The 22,013-nt window shown below is 41.7% G+C and overlaps 1 protein-coding gene across 2 annotated transcripts in view; it reads right to left on the bottom strand.

Moving 5' to 3' along the window:
* LOC124612653 (pyrroline-5-carboxylate reductase 1, mitochondrial-like) overlaps positions 1-22,013 on the bottom strand; it is a 174,328-nt gene that overhangs the window by 28,548 nt on the left and 123,767 nt on the right. The window lies entirely within an intron of this gene.

Raw genomic sequence — 22,013 nt, forward strand, 5'->3', positions numbered from 1 at the left:
AGACACAGCAAAAAGATTAACATAATTTTAGCTTTTTGCCAATAAGGCCTTTGTCAGCAATAGACACACACACACGCATGCACTCACACACACACACACACACACACACACACACACACACACACACACACACACATATGCATGTGCGCACAAACGCAACTTGCAGACACATGTGCAGTCTCAGATAACTGAAACGACACTGTGAGCAGCAGCACCAGTGCATGATGGGAGTGGAACTGGGTGGGGGTAAGGAGGAGGCTAGGACAGGGAGGGGGAGGAATAGTATGGTGGAGGTGGCGGACAGTGAAATGCTGCGTTTATATGGAGGGCAGGAGAGAATGTGGGGAGGGGGGTAAGTAGTGGAAAGGAGAGAAATAAAAAGAAATTAAAAGACCGGGTGTGGCGTTGAAATGACAGCTGTGTAGTGCTGGATAGGGAGCAGGGAGCGAGCTGGATGGGTGAGGACAGTGACTAATGAAGGCTGGGGCCAGGTGGGTTGGAGGAATGTAGGATGAATTGCAGGGAAAGTTCCCACCTGCGCAATTCAGAAAAGCTGGTGGTGGTAGGAAGGATCCGTATGGCACAGGCTGTGAAGCAGTCAATGAGATGAGGGATATCATGTTTGGCAGCATGTTCAGCAACAGGGTGGTCCACTTGTTTTTTGGCCACGGTTTGTCAGTGGCCATTCATGCAGACAGACAGCTTGTTGGTTGTCATGCCTACATAGAATGCAGCGCAGTGGTTACAGCTTAGCTTGTAAATCACATGACTGGTTTCACGGGTAGCCCTGCCTTTGGTGGGATAGGTGATGTTAGTGATTGGACTGGAGTAGGTGGTGGTAGGAAGATGTGTGGGACAGGTCTTGCATCTAGTTCTATTACAGAGGTATGAGCCGTGAGGTAAGGGATTGGGAGCAGGGGTTGTGTAAGGATAGACGAGTATGTTGTGTATGTTTGGTGGACGGCAGAATACCACTGTAGGAGAGGTGGGAAAGATAGTGGGCAGGACATTTCTCATTTCAGATCATGACTTAAGGTAATTGAAACTCTGGCAGAGAATGTTATTCAGTTGCTCCAGTACTGGATGGTACTGAGTTACGAGGGGAATGCTGCTCTGTGGCCAGACTGTGGGACTTTGGGCGGTGGTGGGAAACTGGAAAGATAAGGCACTGGAGATTTGTTTTTGTTCAAGGTTGGGAGGATAATTACGGTCAGTGAAGACTTCAGTGAGATCCTTAGTATATTTTGAGAGGGACTGCTCATCACTGCTGATGCAACAACCACAGGTAGCTAGGCTGTATGGAAGGGTCTTCTTGGTATGGAATGGGTGGCAGCTGTTGAAGTGGAGGTATTGCTGGTGGTTAGTAGGTTTGATATGAACGTAGTTACTGATGTAGCCATCTCTGAGGTGGAGGTCAAGATCTAGGAAGGTGGCTTGTTGGGTTGAGTAGGACCAGGTGAAGCAAATGGGGCAGAAGTTGTTGAGGTTCTGGAGGAATGTGAATAGGGTGTCCTCACCTTCAATCCAGATAGCAAAGATGTCTTTAATGAATCTGAATCAGGTGAGAGGTTTAGAATTCTGGGTTTTTAGGAAGGATGTCCCTAGATGGCCCATGAATAGGTTGGTATAGGGTGGTGCCATGCGGGTGCCTATAGCTGTACCCTGGATTTGTTTGTAGGTAATGCCTTCAAAGGAGAAGTAATTGTGGGTGAGTATATAGTTGGTCATGGTGACTAGGAAGGAGGATGTTGGTTTGGAATACATAGGGTGTCTGGAAAGGTAGTGTTCGATAGCAGTGAGGCCATAGGCATTAGGAATGTTAGGGTACAGCGAGCTGGCATCAATAGTGACGAGCAGGGCACCATGTGGTAAAGGGACAGGTACTGTGGATAGTCAGTGGAGGAAATGGTTGGTATCTTTTATCTAGGAGGATAGGTTCCAGGTAATAGATTGAAGGTGTTGGTCTACGAGACCAGAGATTCTCTCAGCGGGGGCACAGTAACTGGCCACAATGGGGTGTTCCATTGCCTAGCCTAGCCACCCGTGGTCATCACATCTGCAGTGATGAGAGGGTCTCACTGAAGCCTTCATTGACTGTAATTATCCTCCCAACCTTGTGCAAAAACAAATCTCCCGCGCCTTATTTTCCAGTCTCTCACCACCTCCCAAAGTCCCACAGTCCGGCCACAGAGGAGCATTCCCCTCATAACTCAGTAACATCCAGAACTGGAGCAACTGAATTACATTCTCCGCCAGAGTTTCGATTATCTCTCGCCGTGCCCTGAAATGAGAAATGTCCTGCCCATTCTCCTTTCCATCCCTCCTACAGTGGTATACCGCTGTCCATTAAACCTACACAATATACTCTAGCCTTACACAACCCCTGCCCCCAGTCCCTTACCTCATGGCTCATACCCCTGTAATAGACCTAGTTGCAAAACCTGTCCCATACATCTTCCTATCACCACCTACTCCAGTCCGATCACTTACATCACCTATCCCACCAAGGCAGAGCTACCTGTGAAACCGGTCATGTGATTTACAAGCTAAGCTGCTACCACTGTGCTGCATTCTATGTAGGCATGACAACTAACAAGCTGTCTGTCTGCATGAATGGCCACTGACAAACTGTGGCTGAAAAACAAGTGGACCACCCTATTGCTGAATATGCTGCCAAACATGATATCCCTCATCTCAATGACTGCTTCACAGCCTTTGCCATATGGATCCTTCCCGCCACCACCAGCTTTTCTGAATTGTACAGATGGGAACATTTCCTGAAATTCATCCTACATTCCAGTAGCCCTCCTGGCCTCAACCTCTGTTAGTCACTGTCCTCACCCATCTAGCTCCCTCCCTGCTCCAATTCCAGCTATACACAGCTGTCATTTCACTGCCACACCCAGTCTTTTTATTTCACTCCTCTCTGCTACTTCCCCCTCCCCCCCCCCTCCCCCCCCCCCTACCCACCTTCTCACCTGCCCTCCATATAAACTGCAGCACTTCAATGTCTGCCACCCCGACATACTATCCATCCCCCTCCCCGGCCCAGCCGCCTCCCCAGCCCCACACAGTCACCACTCCCATCATGCACTGGTGCTGCTGCTTGCAGTGTGATTTCAGTTGCCTGAGACAGCAGATATGTGTGCAAGCTGCATTTGCGCGAGTGTGTGCGTGGATGTGTGTATGTGTGTCTATTCCTGACAAAGGCCTTAATGGCCGAAAGCTATAATTGTGCGAATCTTTTTGTTGTGACTATCACGACTCAGCATCTCCACTATATGGTGAGTAGCAACTTTCCTTCCCTGATATTGAAACATTTAAAACTTATATTTACCATTCTAACTAAGATAGTCCATACTGTTATTTGAGTTAGAGGTAAATTTTGAGAGTTATATTGTTAGCACTTTGGAAATCAGTGCTCTTTAGTTCACCAGTCAAATATTCTCACTGTCATTGTGTTTATACTGAACAGACTCATAAGTGGAGACATTATCCACAACAACATAAATGTTTCACTGATTTCACGTAAGACATAGCTGCTGGAAAAGGTAGTATCAAGATTATAGTATCTAATTTTGACAGACAGAAGTGGAAAGACTCCTAATGGGCATGAAGATTATAGTGCAAGAAGCATTCAATGAATCAAAAAGTAAAATACGGTAACTGATTTGACTAAAATTAATAAGTTTCAGTGTTACATATAGTTAGTATCAGGAGAGAGACTAACATAATGTCCCTGAAGAGGAGCAGCATCCTTTAAAGTGGTTGCAGTGACAACAGCTTGGATGATTGATTGATCTGACCTAGTAGCATTGGCCAGTATGGCCTAGCTATGTTGGTATTGTGAACGTCTGAGACTGATAGGAAACCACAGCAATTATATTTCCTAATGTCCTGCAGTTCTGCTCTATGGTTTAATAATGATATCCTCTTGGGAAAACTTGTCCAGGAGGTAAATAATCACCCATTTGTATATCCAAGTGGGGACTCCTCAGGAGGGAAGAGTCATCAACAAAAACAAAGTTTTCTATGTGTTGGAGATTGGAGCATTAGAACCCTTAACTGGATAAGTAGGTTACAGAATTTAAAAATTCTCATAGATAGGATGAAATTAGATATAACAGAAATTAGGGAAGTGCAGAGGCAGTAAGTGTAGGACTTCTAAGTGGTTGAGCACAAAATCAATTAGGGGTAATGAAGAAGTAAGCCTAATAAAGAATAAGAAAATAGGAATGCAGGTGAGCTACGGTCTACAGCATGGTGAAAAAATTTTCATATCTAATATAGACACAAGGTCACCAGTCACCACGGTAGTACAAATTTAAACGCCTACTGGGTTTGCAGGTGATGGAGAGACTGAAAGACTGTATGATGAGATAAAATTATTAAGGGAGATGCAAATCTGATTGTTGTGGGTGACAGGAGTTCACAGTATGAGAAGGCAAAACATAGATTGAGGACATAGAATGAAAGGAGGAGTTACTTGGTTGAATTTTGCATGGAGCAAAATTTAATTATTGCCAACACTTGGTTTAAGAATCATGAGAGAAGTTTGTATACCTGGAAAAAAGCCTGTAGACACCAAAATATTTCAGGTAGATTATATCAGGATAAGACAAAGATACTGAGATTAGATTTCAAACTGCAAAGTATTTCCAATAGTAAAGGTGGACTCTGACAATAATGTATTAGTTGTGATCTACTGATTGAGACTAAAGGAAGTACAGAAATGTGGTAAGTTAATAATATGGAATCTGGATAAGTTGAAAGAATCAGAGGTTGATGATGGTTTCATAAAGAACATTAGCCAATGATTAACTGGAACACAGGAAATGAATACGAATACAAGGATGAATGTGTAGCCTTTTGAGATAATACAGTGAAAGGAGCAGATAGTCAAATAAACAAAAAGTCATGGCCCAGTAGAAATCCTTGGACAACACATAACGTACTGAAATTAACTGACAAAAGGAGGATATATAAAAATGTGTAAATGAAGTGAGTAAGAGGGAATGCTGAAGTCTAAAAAAATTAGAATGATAGTAAGTGCAAACTGACAAAGGAAGAATGGGTACTGGAGAAATTCCAGGCTGTAGAAGCAAAAATGACTACGGGAAAGACAGACAAATTGTATGGGGAAATTAAAGAGATGTTTGGAGAAAAGAGGAGCACCTGTATGAATATTAAGAGGTCAGATGGTAAGTCCATACTAAGCAAAGAAGGAAAGGCAGAAAAGTGAAAGTGTGATGTAACAAGGTGAAATCCTCATCAGACAACTTGCCAATATGCATGCACTCCCTGACAACTGATCAGGACCGGCAGTTCGAGTCAGCCCTGTTCTCCAAGCTCTACCACTTGTGTGGGTGCTACTGGTTCCACACCATGACCTACCATCCTCAATCCAACTGACTAGTGGAATGGTGGCACTGCACTCTCAAGGCAATGCTCACATGCCATAACCAGGAGTGGACAGAGACCCTCCCTGGATGCTGCTGGGCATATGAGCTGCCTATAAAAAGAAGATCTATATGCCTCACTGGCAGAGGTGCTCTACGGGGAACCAACCATCATATTTTTTTTTTTTTATTCCATGTTTGTTATTTATTCAGAAACAATTTTTTTCACTTCATGAACCACAAAAAATTGCAAAGTACATATTTTGTGTTCTGGCATAACCACAAGCACTGGAACAAACCGTGTGTCAAACTTACATGAACATTGTATATAGTAAAGGACTCTGACTTGTTTGCATGTCACACATCGCTTGTGACACCATTGTAAATTCCAAGTTAAATATTGTCAGTTTTCTTATTTGTAATAAAAACCATTAATATTATTTGCTTGAATTATTGTATAGCATTCTGAGAATGCAGCATCCCTTAGGTACCCTATATGCAATGATTGGGTAGGACCCCAGATTTTGAATGACAAACATTCAACTAAGGAAAACACATACAATATGCTGCAACCACAGTCTGGATGTTTAATCTGTTGCTTTATAGATTATGTTACTCATATCACTACATGAAAAACATGTGACATATTTCCTTAAACTTACTCCTTTCATTAAACTACATACACCAGCAAAAAGTAAGTTGCACAAACATTTGAATGTGAGACAAAACATCATATTAAACTGTTTAAAGACTTTTACAATTAAATTAAATGGACAGATTTGTTCACAGTAACTCATCAACAGGCGACATATGTGGAAGAGAATTTAAACAAAATATTCTCATATAGTATTTTTGATTATAGACAAATTTGGAGCTCATAGAAATGTATATGTAAGTCTGGCACAAGATGGTGCATAGTAATTTAACTCTAAAATTATTTTAGTATTATTCAGTAACTGTCCCCACAATTTGGAATGTTAGATGTTAAAATCAAAAGCTACTACCTGCAACTACCCATCAAGAGTGACTACACCCGGGGACTATCTACCACTTGGCTCTGCTAGACTGTGAAGTCCTCAAGAAATGAGAACAGGCAGAGTTCATTAAATCTGAATCTGAAAATCTGTCTTCCCAGGAACATAGCATGTGAGAAACCACAATATCAAACTCTCTGAACTGCCAGGGACCTGACATTCTTGATCTACATTCACTCAAGTTAAGATTAACTCATTCCACCGTCTCTCGATTGCACTTTATCTGAGCCTCTAACCCTGGAATTCTGGAAAATTGTCTCATCCAGATCTTTGAAACAGGAGTCACAGGACGGTGGCTGATATGAGTCTCCGAATGTCAGTTTCTCTAACTGATTATAGTTTGGAGGTGTGTATCTTGAATCACAAGATGACGGTGCCCCATCTGATGATAAATAATCACTCACACTCCTGTCATTTACTATGAACACTTTTATTCTCACAGCATATACAAAGGTGTGTAGCATAGATCATGTGCTACAGAGAAATGATCTGGCAAAGATACAGTTGTTCTTGCTGCAGTAGGGCAGCACTATTATCGAGGGGTGTGGGGTGGGAGGAGGGAGGGTGGGGAAGGGGGGGGGGGGTTAGAGCAAGTGGTTCTACATCCTCACAAATAGAATGGCATCAGAGTGACAGCTAGCAGTCATGTGGTGGTTTGTTTGTTAGGGATGAGTCAGAACATTCTGGACAGCAAGTGATTTGCAGATAGATACACATTCTTGGAAATGAAGTACTTAAGGCCGAAGAAGGGGTGTCACTGTTTGGGGATTGGAAAAACCTAGCCATTGTGAACCATGCAATCTTTTATAGCATGAAGAGATAACATTTCTCACACAGTGTGTAAAAATGCAAAGTGGAGTTTTATGGTTTTCACATTAGATGATATTTTGTGAAGGAATAAACATATTCATTAAGCAAAAACAACATATTGAAGACAATGTTGAGACTGAATTACTGGACCTCAGAGCTCTTGAAAGCAAACAGCAGTTCCAGAGCCACAGATAATTAAAAAATGTATTTTACTACCACAATTTGAAGTTAGTTAACTCAATTAATAAACCTGATATGACACTCAGACAGATACCAACAGATAGATCTCAGTGAGAGCTGTCTATTAATATATTCACTTACATCATTTACATGTTTCTTTGGCTAGCAGTAGGCTGTCATTCATTACTGCCTTTGATTTATCACTTTTGCAACGCTGCATAATTAACAAAATTATATGAATTTTAAAATTTTCCCGGCGAATTGACTGTTCAAACAAATTTTGGGCTTGGAGCCGGTCGTCGTTCAATACTTCGCACGATATTTCAACTGGGCACCTGCTAGTCATCTTCAGGTGAGCCATCGCAGACTGGCGATAACGTCCTCCGCTCCGCGTACTGTAACTATTCTGCGCATGCATCGAAAACTTGATAGTTGAACCGACACTGCCCACCGGCAGCGCCCTCGCTGGTGGAATAGCGGAACTCAGTCGCCCTCTGAGTTGCTGTTTGCCACGGCCGTCGATGCACTCTGTCGTCTTCGATTTGAGCAAATCGTGGAGATGATGGGATTCCATGCACTGTCCAGCTGGTAGCCGCTGTCACGGTTTAACAGATTTTCCGCCAGTCGTATTTCTACGGATTCTTTAATAATGGAGTCCGAAAAAGATGTTGCTGTGGACAAAATCATTTTTTCTCATACTCCATTGAATGTCCAGTAGAAATACAATGTTCAGCAATAGCGGACTTGCTTGCCTGCGAAAGGCAGGTGTAACGTTGATGTTCAGTGCAGCGTTCTTTCACAGTGTGTGTGGTTTGACCTATGTAAGCCATACCACATTGGCACGGTATCTTGTAAATTCCGGCCTTTTGTAGTAACAGATTGTCCTTAACTGATCCCACAAGGTCCGCAATCTTAGATGGTGGACAGAAAACCACTTTTACCTGAAATTTTCGGAGGATTCGTGCTATTTTAAATGAAGTGTTGCCAACGAAAGGAAGAAAAGCTAAAGATTGTTCCAGCATGTTCTCCTCTTTATTCACTTCCTGCTTCTTAGTTTTAACTGTTAGTGCCCTGTTAATCTGCCGGATGGAATACCCATTTTCGCTGAATACTGTCTTTAGATGGGCGAGTTCTTGAGATAAGCTATCTAGATCTGAGACAGTATGAGCTCTATGAACATGTGTTTTAAGCAAACTCATGGTTTGGGATGGGTGATGGCAACTCGATGCTTGCAGGTACAAATCAGTATGAGTGGGTTTCCGGTAAACTGAATGCCCTAGAGAACCATCATCCTTCCTTCTCTAGGGCATTCAGTTTACCGGAAACCCACTCATACTGATTTGTACCTGCAAGCATCGAGTTGCCATCACCCATCGCAAACCATGAGTTTGCTTAAAACACATGTTCATAGAGCTCATACTGTCTCAGATCTAGATAGCTTATCTCAAGAACTCGCCCATCTAAAGACAGTATTCAGCGAAAATGGGTATTCCATCCGGCAGATTAACAGGGCACTAACAGTTAAAACTAAGAAGCAGGAAGTGAATAAAGAGGAGAACATGCTGGAACAATCTTTAGCTTTTCTTCCTTTCGTTGGCAACACTTCATTTAAAATAGCACGAATCCTCCGAAAATTTCAGGTAAAAGTGGTTTTCTGTCCACCATCTAAGATTGCGGACCTTGTGGGATCAGTTAAGGACAATCTGTTACTACGAAAGGCCGGAATTTACACGATACCATGCCAATGTGGCATGGCTTACATAGGTCAAACCACACACACCGTGAAAGAACGCTGCACTGAACATCAACGTTACACCTGCCTTTTGCAGCCAAGCAAGTCCGCTATTGCTGAACATTGTATTTCTACTGGACATTCAATGAAGTATGAGAAAACAATGATTTTGTCCACAGCAACGTCTTTCTGGGACTCCATTACTAAAAAATCCATAGAAATACAACTGGCGGAAAATCTGTTAAACCGTGACAGCGGCTACCAGCTGGACAGTGCATGGAATCCCATCATCTCCACGATTTGCTCAAATCGAAGATGACAGAGTGTGTTGACGGCCGTGGCAAATAGCAAATCAGAGGGCGACTGAGTTCCGCTATTCCACCAGCAAGGGCGCTGCCGGCGGGCAGTGTCGGTTCAACTATCAAGTTTTCGACGCATGAGCAAAATAGTTACAGTACGCTATATATTGCGGAGCGGAGGACGTTACCGCCAGTCTGCGACGGCTCACCTGAAGATGACTGGCAGGTGCCCAGTTGAAATATCGTGCGAAGTATTGAAAGACGACCGGCTGCAAGCCCAAAATTTGTTTGAACAACAAAATTATAACAGGAAAAATTCTAGTAGAATGTAAGTACTTAAGGAATAAAGGAGGCCACTCACCTAAAAGCACAAGTTTTGAGTCATCGACAGGCACACATGCTGGAGGGTGTGTGTGTGTGTGTGTGTGTGTGTGTGTGTGTGTGTGTGTGTGTGTGTGTGTGTGTACTCTATCTTTACTCTGACAGCTACGAAGTTTTCCATCTTTTTTGTGTGTGACTGTTGATGACTCACTGTTTCTGCTTCTTGGTGAGTGATCTCCTTTACTCCTAAAACAATTAACAAAATATTACACTGCAGCATACACTGATTTAAGTACTAGCTACCAGAATAAATACAGATTTCTATGCTTCAACATGAACCATGGACCTTGCCGTTGGTGGGGAGGCTTGCGTGCCTCAGTGATACAGATAGCCGTACCGTAGGTACAACCACAACGGAGGGGTATCTGTTGAGAGGCCAGACAAACATGTGGTTCCTGAAGAGGGGCAGCAGCCTTTTCAGTAGTTGCAGGGGCAACAGTCTGTATGATTGACTGATCTGGCCTTGTAACACTAACCAAAACGGCCTTGCTGTGCTGGTACTGCGAACGGCTGAAAGCAAGGGGAAACTACAGCCGTAATTTTTCCCGAGGGCATGCAGCTTTACTGTATGATTAAATGATGATGGCGTCCTCTTGGGTAAAATATTCCGGAGGTAAAATAGTCCCCCATTCGGATCTCCGGGCGGGGACTACTCAAGAGGATGTCGTTATCAGGAGAAAGAAAACTGGCGTTCTACGGATCGGAGCGTGGAATGTCAGATCCCTTAATCGGGCAGGTAGGTTAGAAAATTTAAAAAGGGAAATGGATAGGTTAAAGCTAGATATTGTGGGAATTAGTGAAGTTCGGTGGCAGGAGGAACAACACTTCTGGTCAGGTGACTATAGGGTTATAAACACAAAATCAAATAGGGGTAATGCAGGAGTAGGTTTAATAATGAATAGGAAAATAGGAATGCAGGTAAGCTACTACAAACAGCATAGTGAACGCATTATTGTGGCCAAGATAGATACGAATCCCACACCTACTACAGTAGTACAAGTTTATATGCCAACTAGCTCTGCAGATAACGAAGAAATTGAAGAAATGTATGACGAAATAAAAGAAATTATTCAGATAGTGAAGGGAGACGAAAATTTAATAGTCATGGGTGACTGGAATTCGAGTGTAGGAAAAGGGAGAGAAGGAAACGTAGTAGGTGAATATGGATTGGGGCTAAGAAGTGAAAGAGGAAGCCGCCTGATAGAATTTTGCACAGAGCACAACTTAATCATAGCTAACACTTGGTTTAAGAATAGAAGGTTGTATACATGGAAGAACCCTGGAGATACTAAAAGGTATCAGATAGATTATATAATGGTAAGACAGATATTTAGGAACCAGGTTTTAAATTGTAAGACATTTCCAGGGGCAGATGTGGACTCTGACCACAATCTATTGGTTATGACCTGTAGATTAAAACTGAAGAAACTGCAAAAAGGTGGGAATTTAAGGAGATGGGACCTGGATAAACTGAAAGAACCAGAGGTTGTACAGAGTTTCAGGGAGAGCATAAGGGAACAATTGAAAGGAATGGGGGAAAGAAATACAGTAGAAGAAGAATGGGTAGTTCTGAGGGATGAAGTAGTGAAGGCAGCAGACGATCAAGTAGGTAAAAAGAAGAGGGTTAGTAGAAATCCTTGGGTAACAGAAGAAATATTGAATTTAATTGATGAAAGAAGAAAATATAAAAATGCAGTAAATGAAGCAGGCAAAAAGGAATACAAACATCTCAAAAATGAGATCGACAGGAAGTGCAAAATGGCTAAGCAGGGATGGCTAGAGGACAAATGTAAGGATGTAGAGGCTTATCTCACTAGGGGTAAGATAGATACTGCCTACAGGAAAATTAAAGAGACCTTTGGAGATAAGAGAACCACATGTATGAACATCAAGAGCTCAGATGGAAACCCAGTTCTAAGCAAAGAAGGGAAAGCAGAAAGGTGGAAGGAGTATATAGAGGGTCTATACAAGGGTGATGCACTTGAGGACAATATTATGGAAATGGAAGAGGATATAGATGAAGATGAAATGGGAGATACGATACTGCGTGAAGAGTTTGACAGAGCACTGAAGGACCTGAGTCAAAACAAGGCCCCCGGAGTAGACAACATTCCATTGGAACTACTGACGGCCTTGGGAGAGCCAGTCCTGACAAAACTCTACCATCTGGTGAGCAAGATGTATGAAACAGGCGAACTACCCTCAGACTTCAAGAAGAATATAATAATTCCAATCCCAAAGAAAGCAGGTGTTGACAGATGTGAAAATTACCGAACAATCAGTTTAATAAGCCACAGCTGCAAAGTACTAACACGAATTCTTTACAGACGAATGGAAAAACTAGTAGAAGCCGACCTCGGGGAAGATCAGTTTGGATTCCGTAGAAATATTGGAACACGTGAGGCAATACTGACCTTACGACTTATCTTAGAAGAAAGATTAAGGAAAGGCAAACCTACGTTTCTAGCATTTGTAGACTTAGAGAAAGCTTTTGACAATGTTGACTGGAATACTCTCTTTCAAATTCTAAAGGTGGCAGGGGTAAAATACAGGGAGCGAAAAGCTATTTACAACTTGTACAGAAACCAGATGGCAGTTTTAAGAGTTGAGGGACATGAAAGGGAAGCAGTGGTTGGGAAGGGAGTAAGACAGGGTTGTAGCCTCTCCCCGATGTTATTCAATCTCTATGTTGAGCAAGCAGTAAAGGAAACAAAAGAAAAATTTGGAGTAGGTATTAAAATCCATGGAGAAGAAATAAAAACTTTGAGGTTCGCCGATGACATTGTAATTCTGACAGAGACAGCAAAGGACTTGGAAGAGCAGTTGAACGGAATGGATGGTGTCTTGAAGGGAGGATATAAGATGAACATCAACAAAAGCAAAACGAGGATAATGGAATGTAGTCGAGTTAAGTCGGGTGATGCTAAGGGTATTAGATTAGGAAATGAGACACTTAAAGTAGTAAAGGAGTTTTGCTATTTGGGGAGCAAAATAACTGATGATGGACGAAGTAGAGAGGATATAAAATGTAGACTGGCAATGGCAAGGAAAGCATTTCTGAAGAAGAGAAATTTGTTAACATCGAGTATAGATTTAAGTGTCAGGAAGTTATTTCTGAAAGTATTTGTATGGAGTGTAGCCATGTATGGAAGTGAAACATGGATAGTAAATAGTTTGGACAAGAAGAGAATAGTAGCTTTTGAAATGCGGTGCTACAGAAGAATGCTGAAGATTAGATGGGTAGATCACATAACTAATGAGGAAGTATTGAATAGGATTGGGGAGAAGAGGAGTTTGTGGCACAACTTGACCAGAAGAAGGGATCGGTTGGTAGGACATATTCTGAGGCATCAAGGGATCACCAATTTAGTATTGGAGGGCAGCGTGGAGGGTAAAAATCATAGGGGGAGACCAAGAGATGAGTACACTAAGCAGATTCAGAAGGATGTAGGTTGCAGTAGGTACTGGGAGATGAAGACGCTTGCACAGGATAGAGTAGCATGGAGAGCTGCATCAAACCAGTCTCAGGACTGAAGACCACAACAACAACAACATGCTTCAAAAAAAATTAAGATCAAAATTAGGCAACTCTAAGTGTATATTAATAATATCATCAGTTATGTGAGAACCAGAAGAGCTACATTAGTTCTAAATCCGTAATTGTAGATAGGGGGTGTTCCCCTAAGGAAGATGATCTGTTTATTGTATCATCATAAAATTAAGATGGATTTTGACTGTTCAAGATCTCATATTTTATGCAAATTCTACAAATCATAGTAACTCATAAAATATTTTAATTAAAATATACCAGTAGTGTTTAGCATCAGTTTGTTCAGAAATTAAGTATGTATGTTATGCTACAATTATTTTGTAAATATCGTCTGTGCTTCAAAGGATATGAACTTTTGAGCCTGTTGAATCAGGATAGTGGTGGTTGGAGACCCAAGTGGGGGTAAAGATTATAAATTCCAAGACATGAATGTGGGGAGAGACTACTGCATGAGACATTTTTGTGTGAGGTACCTGGGTAAGTCTAGGTGATAGTTGAGCCACATGGGTAAAATAGTTGTTGGGACTTAGAAAATTAGTTAGTGCTTCAGTATCTTCGATGTGACTTCATAGAATTTAACTTTAGTGAGTCTGCTATGCCCAACTGATCTTACCATTCGCTACACTCTACACATATAGTAAACAATCAATTTGACTTCAATTCTCATGTATGTCAATTATCATAATTTGAATTCAGCCTTGCATCATAATTATTTTGGAATATTTACAGTTTTTTTGAAGAATAATATCTGCAGCAGAAGAATGCAGTGGTACACAGAGAACCCCTTGACACAAATGAGCCAGAAACATTATGTAGTTATCAGTTCATCACCTTACACTGCCAAAGTAAGATTTTTGATATTAATAAAAATAAACTTTACTTTATTTTAAAACCCCAGGCAGGAGCAGAAGCATTCCTGAAGGAATACATAAAGGGGCTATATAGGGGAAACAAACTTGATGATAACATAACAAAAAGAGAAGAGAAAGAAATGATAATGAGATGGTATATATGACACTGTACGAAGAAATTCACAGAGCTCTGAAATACTTAAACTGAAAAAAGTCCTCTGGAATGGTCTATACTCCTCATCCTTGGGAGAGTGAGCCACAACAAAACTGTTCCACCTGGTGTGCAAGATGTATAAGACAGGTGAAATACCTCAGATTTCAAGTGAAACATAATGATTCAATTTCCAAAGGATGTAAGTATGAATATTACTGAACCTTCAGTTAAATAAGACATAGTTGCAAAATACTAATATGAATTACTTACAGAGAAATGCAGAAACTGGCAGAGACCAACTTCAGAGTAGTTCCAGAGAAATGTAGGAAAATACAAGACTATACTGTCTCTATGACTTAAACTGAAGAAAGACAAGTCTACATTTATAGCATTTGTAGATTTATAGGGAGCTTTTGACAATGTTCATTTGAATATACTCTTCAAAATACTGAAGATATAAAATACAGGTAGAAAAAGTTATCTACAACTTGTACAGGAAGAGGTTGCCATCATAAGAGTTAAAGAACATGAAAGGGGAGCAGCAGTAGATAAGGGAGTCAGACAGGGCTGTAGCCTATCCCCAATGTGGTTCTTCAATCCATAATTTAAGCAAGCATTAAAATAGAAAGGACTAATTTGAAAAAGGAATCAAAGTTCAAGGAGAAGATATGAAACCTTTTAGGTTTGCCAGTGACATTGTAACTTTGGTAGACACAGCAAAGGACATGGAAAATCAGTACAGAATGAATAGTATTTTAAAAGAACTTCTAAGATAAATACCAACAATATCAAAACAAGGAATTAAATCAGGTGACACTGAGGATACTAGATTGGGAAATGAGATACTAAAAGTAAAAAATGTGTTTTGCTATTTGAGCAGCAAAATAACTGACAATGGCCAAAGAAGAGGAGATATAAAATACAGAATGACAATAACAAGAACAGAAATTTCAGCAAAAGAGGAGTTTTTTGACATGTAATGTAAATTTAAATGTTAGGAAATCTTTGTTGAAGGTACTTGTCTGGAATGTAGACTTTTATGCCAGTGAAATGTGAACATAATTTATGGGACATAGTACTTTATAGGGCCAGTGTAAGATACAATGAAGTACAGGCTGCGCATAGCACTGAACACATTAATGGACAACAGTAATACAGGTTACATAATAGGCCAACCAGTCATCTCAAATCACCTAAATAATACTGTTTCTTTGTCTGGTCACCAAAGCACACCAGAAGACCAGCCCAGGTACCCTTGATAAGGAGGCCTGTGAGCTGTTTGGATGCACAATCTCTGAAATTTCGTGTATCATGAGTAAAGGTACATTACTCCTCCCTTTTAGGAGGTGGGAAAATCACATACAGACATAAAAACACTAAGCCCAGAAAAGTACAAGGTACAGAAAAATGTAGGGTTCAGAAAAAATGCATGGTACAGAAAAAGAAAACTGCAGCATGTGAAGGCCAGGTACTGGTGAGTTGGGGCAGAAGTGATGAGGGGGTGGTTTGGTACCTCTCTCATGAAAGGTGTCATGGCAGGACCAGGGATGGCATCTCCATAGTGATGTCCTTGGTGAGGTCAGTGATCAGCAATGGCATCATCAGTATGGGCATCAGAGATCATGGCCGCACAGGACCCAGAAATTGAGGTGGGGGCTGCACCAGCTATGGCAGTCAAGGAGTAGGGGCAGAGGTAGGGACTCCAGACAGTGATTTGACAGGCTGTGACCCCCACTGCTGTGCGAAACAGGCTGTCTGCAACACAAGAGCAGGCAAGGTGGGGAAAGCAGTGGGGCCTCCAGAACGGACCCCACCACGCACAGCCACAGCTGGTCAAAGTGATGGGATGTCTGCCCATCAGGAGTGTGAACAACATAAAGGTGCCAGCCCCGGCAATGCTCAATGATGGCAGTAACCCAGTTTGGCCAGTGGCTGCAATCATGAGCCCAGACAGGTGCACAAGGCAAGACATGGTGTCAGATGCAGCATGTGAAGGAGGGTCTGTGGTTGGCATCCATGTAGCAGTTCTGCCAGGCTCTCAACCCCCACCGGAGTGAAATGGTACAAACTCAAAAAATGGTCTAAAGCAGTTTCAGGGAATCTACCATATACGCACTTCCACATCTGAGTTTTAAATGTCCAAACCATTCAGTCAGCCTCACCATTAGGTTGAGGATGAAATGAGGGGGCTGTGAGATGATGAACACCACTAGCCTGACAAAAAGATGCAAATTCTCAAGAAACAAACTGGAGCCCATTATCAGTAACCACTATTTACGGAAACCCCCAACTGCAAAAATCTTAGACAGGGCTGAATTAGTGGTCATCATGGATGTGGATGGACAACAGGCCATGTAGGGAAACTTGAAATAGCTGTCCATGAGCCAATACAGATAATAATAATAATAATAATAATAATAATAATAATAATAATGAGTGTATGGCATTGGTGGCCGGGAGACCCCTCACGGGGCGGTTCGGCCGCCACTCCACAAGTTCTTTGACGCCACTACGGCAACTTGTGAGTGAATGAGGATGAAATAATGATGAAAGACACACAACACCCAGTCATCTCGAGGCAGAGAAATCCCTGACCCCGCCAGGAATCGAACCTGGGACCCCATGCGTGGGAAGCGAAAACGCTATCGCAAGACCACGAGCCGCAGACAGCCAATACAGCTTTAGGAAGGACTCAAAAAAATTGACTTGTAGATGCTCCCACGGGCACTGCAGCATTGGCCAGGGTGAAAAAGACACCCGCGGGGCTACCTGTTGCTGAACACAGTGAGTGCAATCAGTGATAAGCTGCATAATGTCCCCATCTACACTCAGCCAATACACATGCCAGTGGGCCAAAGGTTTGGTGGGAGAGATCCCCCAATGCCCGAAATACAGAAGCCACAGTACTTATGGCATAAGGAAGCAGTGCCCTCTGTAGCTAACAAAAGAACTCCATGAAATACAGAAAGGCAGCACTGGAGAGAGAAGTAATTATGCAAGGGATCCAAGACATGGCCTGGGGGTTTTTCCGGACAACTGTGCCGCACAAAAGAAAGGACATGACTAAGTACAGTATCTACAGTGATGGCCGATGCTATTGTGGCAATACTGCGTCAGTAGTTCCAATGGAATGTTGTCTACTCCGGGGGCCTTGTTTTGACTCAGGTCCTTCAGTGCTCTGTCAAACTCTTCACGCAGTATCGTATCTCCCATTTCATCTTCATCTATATCCTCTTCCATTTCCATAATATTGTGATGGGAAAACCATCAACTTCATTCTGGTTCTCAGTACCTAAATAGAAACAAAGCAACTCTTCCTGATCGAATGCCAGATTCAGCCCGGTTGGAAGGCGAGATATGGCATTAACAGAGGAGTGTTGTGCCATCAGTGGGTAATGGATCTGATAATGATAACGGGAGAGGAAGAGAGCTCACCAATGCAAATGATGAGCTGCCTTGTCTGGCAAGGAAGCCAAAAGTTTAAGAAGAGCAACTAATGGCTTATGATCTGTGATTAAATGGAACTTAGAACCGTACAAAAAGACATGAAATTTCTTGAGGGTGAACATAATCACTAAAGCCTCCTTTCTTAACTGAAAATATCACTGCTGAGCTGGATTAAAGTCTTAGAAGCATAAGCAGTGAGTTATTCATACCTATCCTCATATTTATGCACCAACAGTGCACTAAGACCATGATGAGAGGCATCTGTAGCCAACACAAGATGCTGACCCAGCTGAAAAGTGGCCAGACATGGGGCAGGTTGAAGCTAAGATTTGAGCAAAATGAATGCTCGATCACAAGCTGGAGATCAGAAATAAGGCACATTTTTATGTAAAAGTGTGTCAGGGGCTGAGCAATGGTGAATGCATCCAGTAAAAGCTTATGGTAGTACACGTTACCTAGGAAAGCCTGCAGTGCCTTAATGGAGGTCGGCCATTGCAAAGCCGCAGTTGCATCAACATGATGATGCAACAGCTTGACACCTGTGTGGGAAACATCAAAATGTAGGTACTCAACTGATGTCTGAGAAAATTGTGATTTGGCAACATTGTACTTGAGACCAGCAGACTGCAAAACAGAAAACAACAATTGGAGATTGCTAAGGTGGTCCTCAGTGGAAGAATCCAAAACAGTGATATCATCAAGTTAATTGACGCAGCTGGGCACAGAAGCTGTCAACTATTCTAAAAAATGCAGAAAAATGGAGGGCACACTAGCGATGACAAAAGGCAAGTGTTGACATTAGTACAGGCTGAAAGGTGTATTGACAAGAGAAGGTGCTTAGTGGCCTGAACCAAGGGGAGGTGGACGTATGCTTCTTGACAAATCAATCTTGGAAAAGTAGTGGGCACTTGATAATTTTGTGAGCAACTTATAAGTGTGTGTATTTGTCATGGACTGTAACATTGAAATCACCATAGAGGATAAGCTTATCAGTTTCTTAATGGTGACCAGGCCAAATGACTCTGAGTGATGTCAAATGATCTAATTTAGCCTTGACAGACTCACAACACGCAACAGGCACCTAAAGTGCGTGAGAAAAACAGGGTGGGTGGACTCTTTCATGTTGGCACAACCAAGCACAAGGAATAACAGTGATGAAAACCCATAGCAGAGAGACTCCAGCTGCTGATACAGAACCTGATCCGACGCTAAATTTACCTTATTGTCAATGGAGAAACTGAAAATGTCAAATGCATATAACCCAAATAGGCCTGCAGTATGGGAATGATCCAGAACATGGAAGGTAAGAGGGTGAATAACAGATTTTTAAAATACAGGAGTGGAGAACTGATCAAGAATCAGAATTTCTTGTTTATTGTAGCTAACCTTTATGAAGGGGGGACCGCCCAAGTCCATATACTTTTGTGCGTTTACTAAAGTCATTGCAGCTCCTGTGTCCACTATCATTTTTATCAGTTTATTAAACATACGCATGTCAACAAACAATTTGTTCAGGGAGACAATCACTGTAGAGATACAGTTTATGTCCATTGGTGCTACTGTGTCCACCACATTTTCAGAGGAGTTATACTTCAATGCAGTGTGGCCTTTCATCTGACACTTGTTGCAAACAGCCCAATGCTTAGCATGTGCAGTTCCCTCATATTGGATGAAGCAGTGCAGGTAAGATGGGAGGGGGGGGGGGGGCACACAGCCACTTTTATGATATGGTCTGCTGCTGCTGTGGCCGTAACCGATGCTGTCCAATGTGACACTGAGTTTAATGTTGTACTGCTGCAACATCTTCCCCATCATAATTAACACTTGCAGAGTGCCTAACAGGACTTGACTGAGCAACCCCCAGTACCTCCTCCCAGGCAGCAATCTGACTGCCTGTGACTCATGACACTTCAAAGAACTGTGTTATATTGAGCACAAGTGTCAAACTCTCACATTGAAGTGTCTTTTTACAGAGTTCCCTATCTGGGGCCAGACGAATAATAACATCACACATCATGTCATCAGTGTAGAATTTGTGATGGGTACTAGTGACAAATTTACAATGATAGCTCAACCTGGGTAATTCTGCAGCCCAGGCTTTGTAAGATTGATTTGAGTGTTTCTGACAATAGTAAAACACTACACTCATTACAGAGATGTGTTCTGTCACAGTCAGAGGTTGAGAGAAGCTTGTACATTTCATCAAGTGATAAGCTGGCTGGTTCTTGCAAAGGTAAAGTTGGCATAACTGATACACAGACAATCAAAGACAGGAAAGAAAGAAAGCCCTACACAGGTTAGCATTGCCAGCACCAAAAACATGGAAATGTTGATGTAACTGTGTCTTATAGAAGCTTCAATCAAACGGACGAGTAATCTGCCTTGAACATGCAGATACCACTTGACTAAGTGCAGTGGTGAGAGCCTGCTGTTGTTCCATGAAAGCTTGTAGCTGGACAATGATATGTTGGAGTATTTCTTCCATTGAGATGTTTGTGAGGTGACTTAGCAGTGATGCTAACACACAGATAAAACATAACCCTCACTCATTGCCAAGTTTGTTATAGCAAGAACAAACACGATTTGTGGAACATAGTACTTTATAGAGATAATGTGAGATACAATGAAGCACAAGTTGTGTGTAGCACTGAACATATTGAACGGTCAGCAGTAATACAGGTTACAATATAGGCTAAGCATTCATTTGTGGCTGCTTAAATAATACTGTTTCTTTGATGGCTCACCAGAGTGCACAAGAAGGCTAACCCAGGTGGCCTCTATAAGCAGGCCTGTGAACTGTATGGATACATGATTTCTGAAACCGCATGCATCATGAGTGAAGGTATGTCAAATGTGGATGACAAATACTTCCAACAACAAGAAAATAGAAATTTCTGAAATGTAGTGCTACAGGAGAATGCTGAAGATTATTTAGATAGCTCATGTAATTAGTGAAGAGGTACTAAATCAAATTGGGAGAAAATTAAATTGTGGCTAAACAAAGGACTTGGTTGATAGGATGCATTCCAAGGTATCAAGGAACTGTCGGGTTAATAATGGATGGAAGTGTAGTGAAAAATGGTTGAGGGTGACAAAGACTTGACTACAGTAAACAGGTTCAAACAGATGCAAGTTTCAGTAATTATGCAAGGTGAAGAAGCTTGTAAGGATTGGCTAGCATGAAGAGCTGCATCAAACCTCCTTGAAAATGAACATTACAGCAATGCAAAGAAGTCAGTATACTGAAATCAACTATTCAGTCAATCAGTAACCATAATGCTACCCAAACAGATGATGTCATAAGGCTGAAATACTGAATTTGGTCTTCTGAAAGAGTCTGGTCTTCAAAGATCATGTTATAATTCCTCCTTTCAGTCATCACACAAACACTGAAATAGCAGGTATTGAGATAAGTGACTATGCAATGGAAAATCAATTAAAATTGCTCAAGAGTGGAAAGGAATATGGAGTGGATGACACACCTGTGAAATTCTACACAGATTATACAAAAGAATGTTTTCCCTTCTAACAACATTTATCGTTGGTCACTGGAGCAATGAAAGATGTGAAGTGATTGAAAAAAAGTGCAGGTCATTCTTGTTTTCAGGAATGATCCTCAGACAGAAATACATAATTATGGACTTACATCCCTAATGTCAATCTGTTGTAGAATATGTTCTATGTTCATGCATTATGACTTTTTAGGTAATGAAAATCTCCTCTTTTAAAAATAAACATGGATGCTGCAAAGAGAGATTTTGCAAAACACAATTTTGTGTCTTCAGCCAGGATACCCTGAGTGCCTTAGATTACAGTGGCTAGGTTGATGCCGTGTTGCTTGACTTCCAGAAGATATTCAGTGTAGTTCCACAGTGACATTTAGTGAACAAATTTCAAGCTTACTGAGTATTGGATTGAATTTGTGACTGGATTGAGCACTTCAAAGCTGACCAAACTCAAGGTGAAATTAACATATCTAAAGATAATTTTTGGAGGACAACAAGGTAGTGTTATAAAGCCCTTACTATCAACATATGTGAGTGATCTAATAGAGTACATCAGAATATCTGCAAGCCTGTTTGAAGATGATGTTGTCTGTAGGAATATTACAATGCCAGAAGACTCTTGCAAACTGTAGTAATAACTGCAAATTATCGATGATTGGTACAGCACTGT

This window comes from Schistocerca americana, chromosome 4 (assembly GCF_021461395.2).
Source record: "Schistocerca americana isolate TAMUIC-IGC-003095 chromosome 4, iqSchAmer2.1, whole genome shotgun sequence".
Classification (NCBI taxonomy): domain Eukaryota; kingdom Metazoa; phylum Arthropoda; class Insecta; order Orthoptera; family Acrididae; genus Schistocerca; species Schistocerca americana.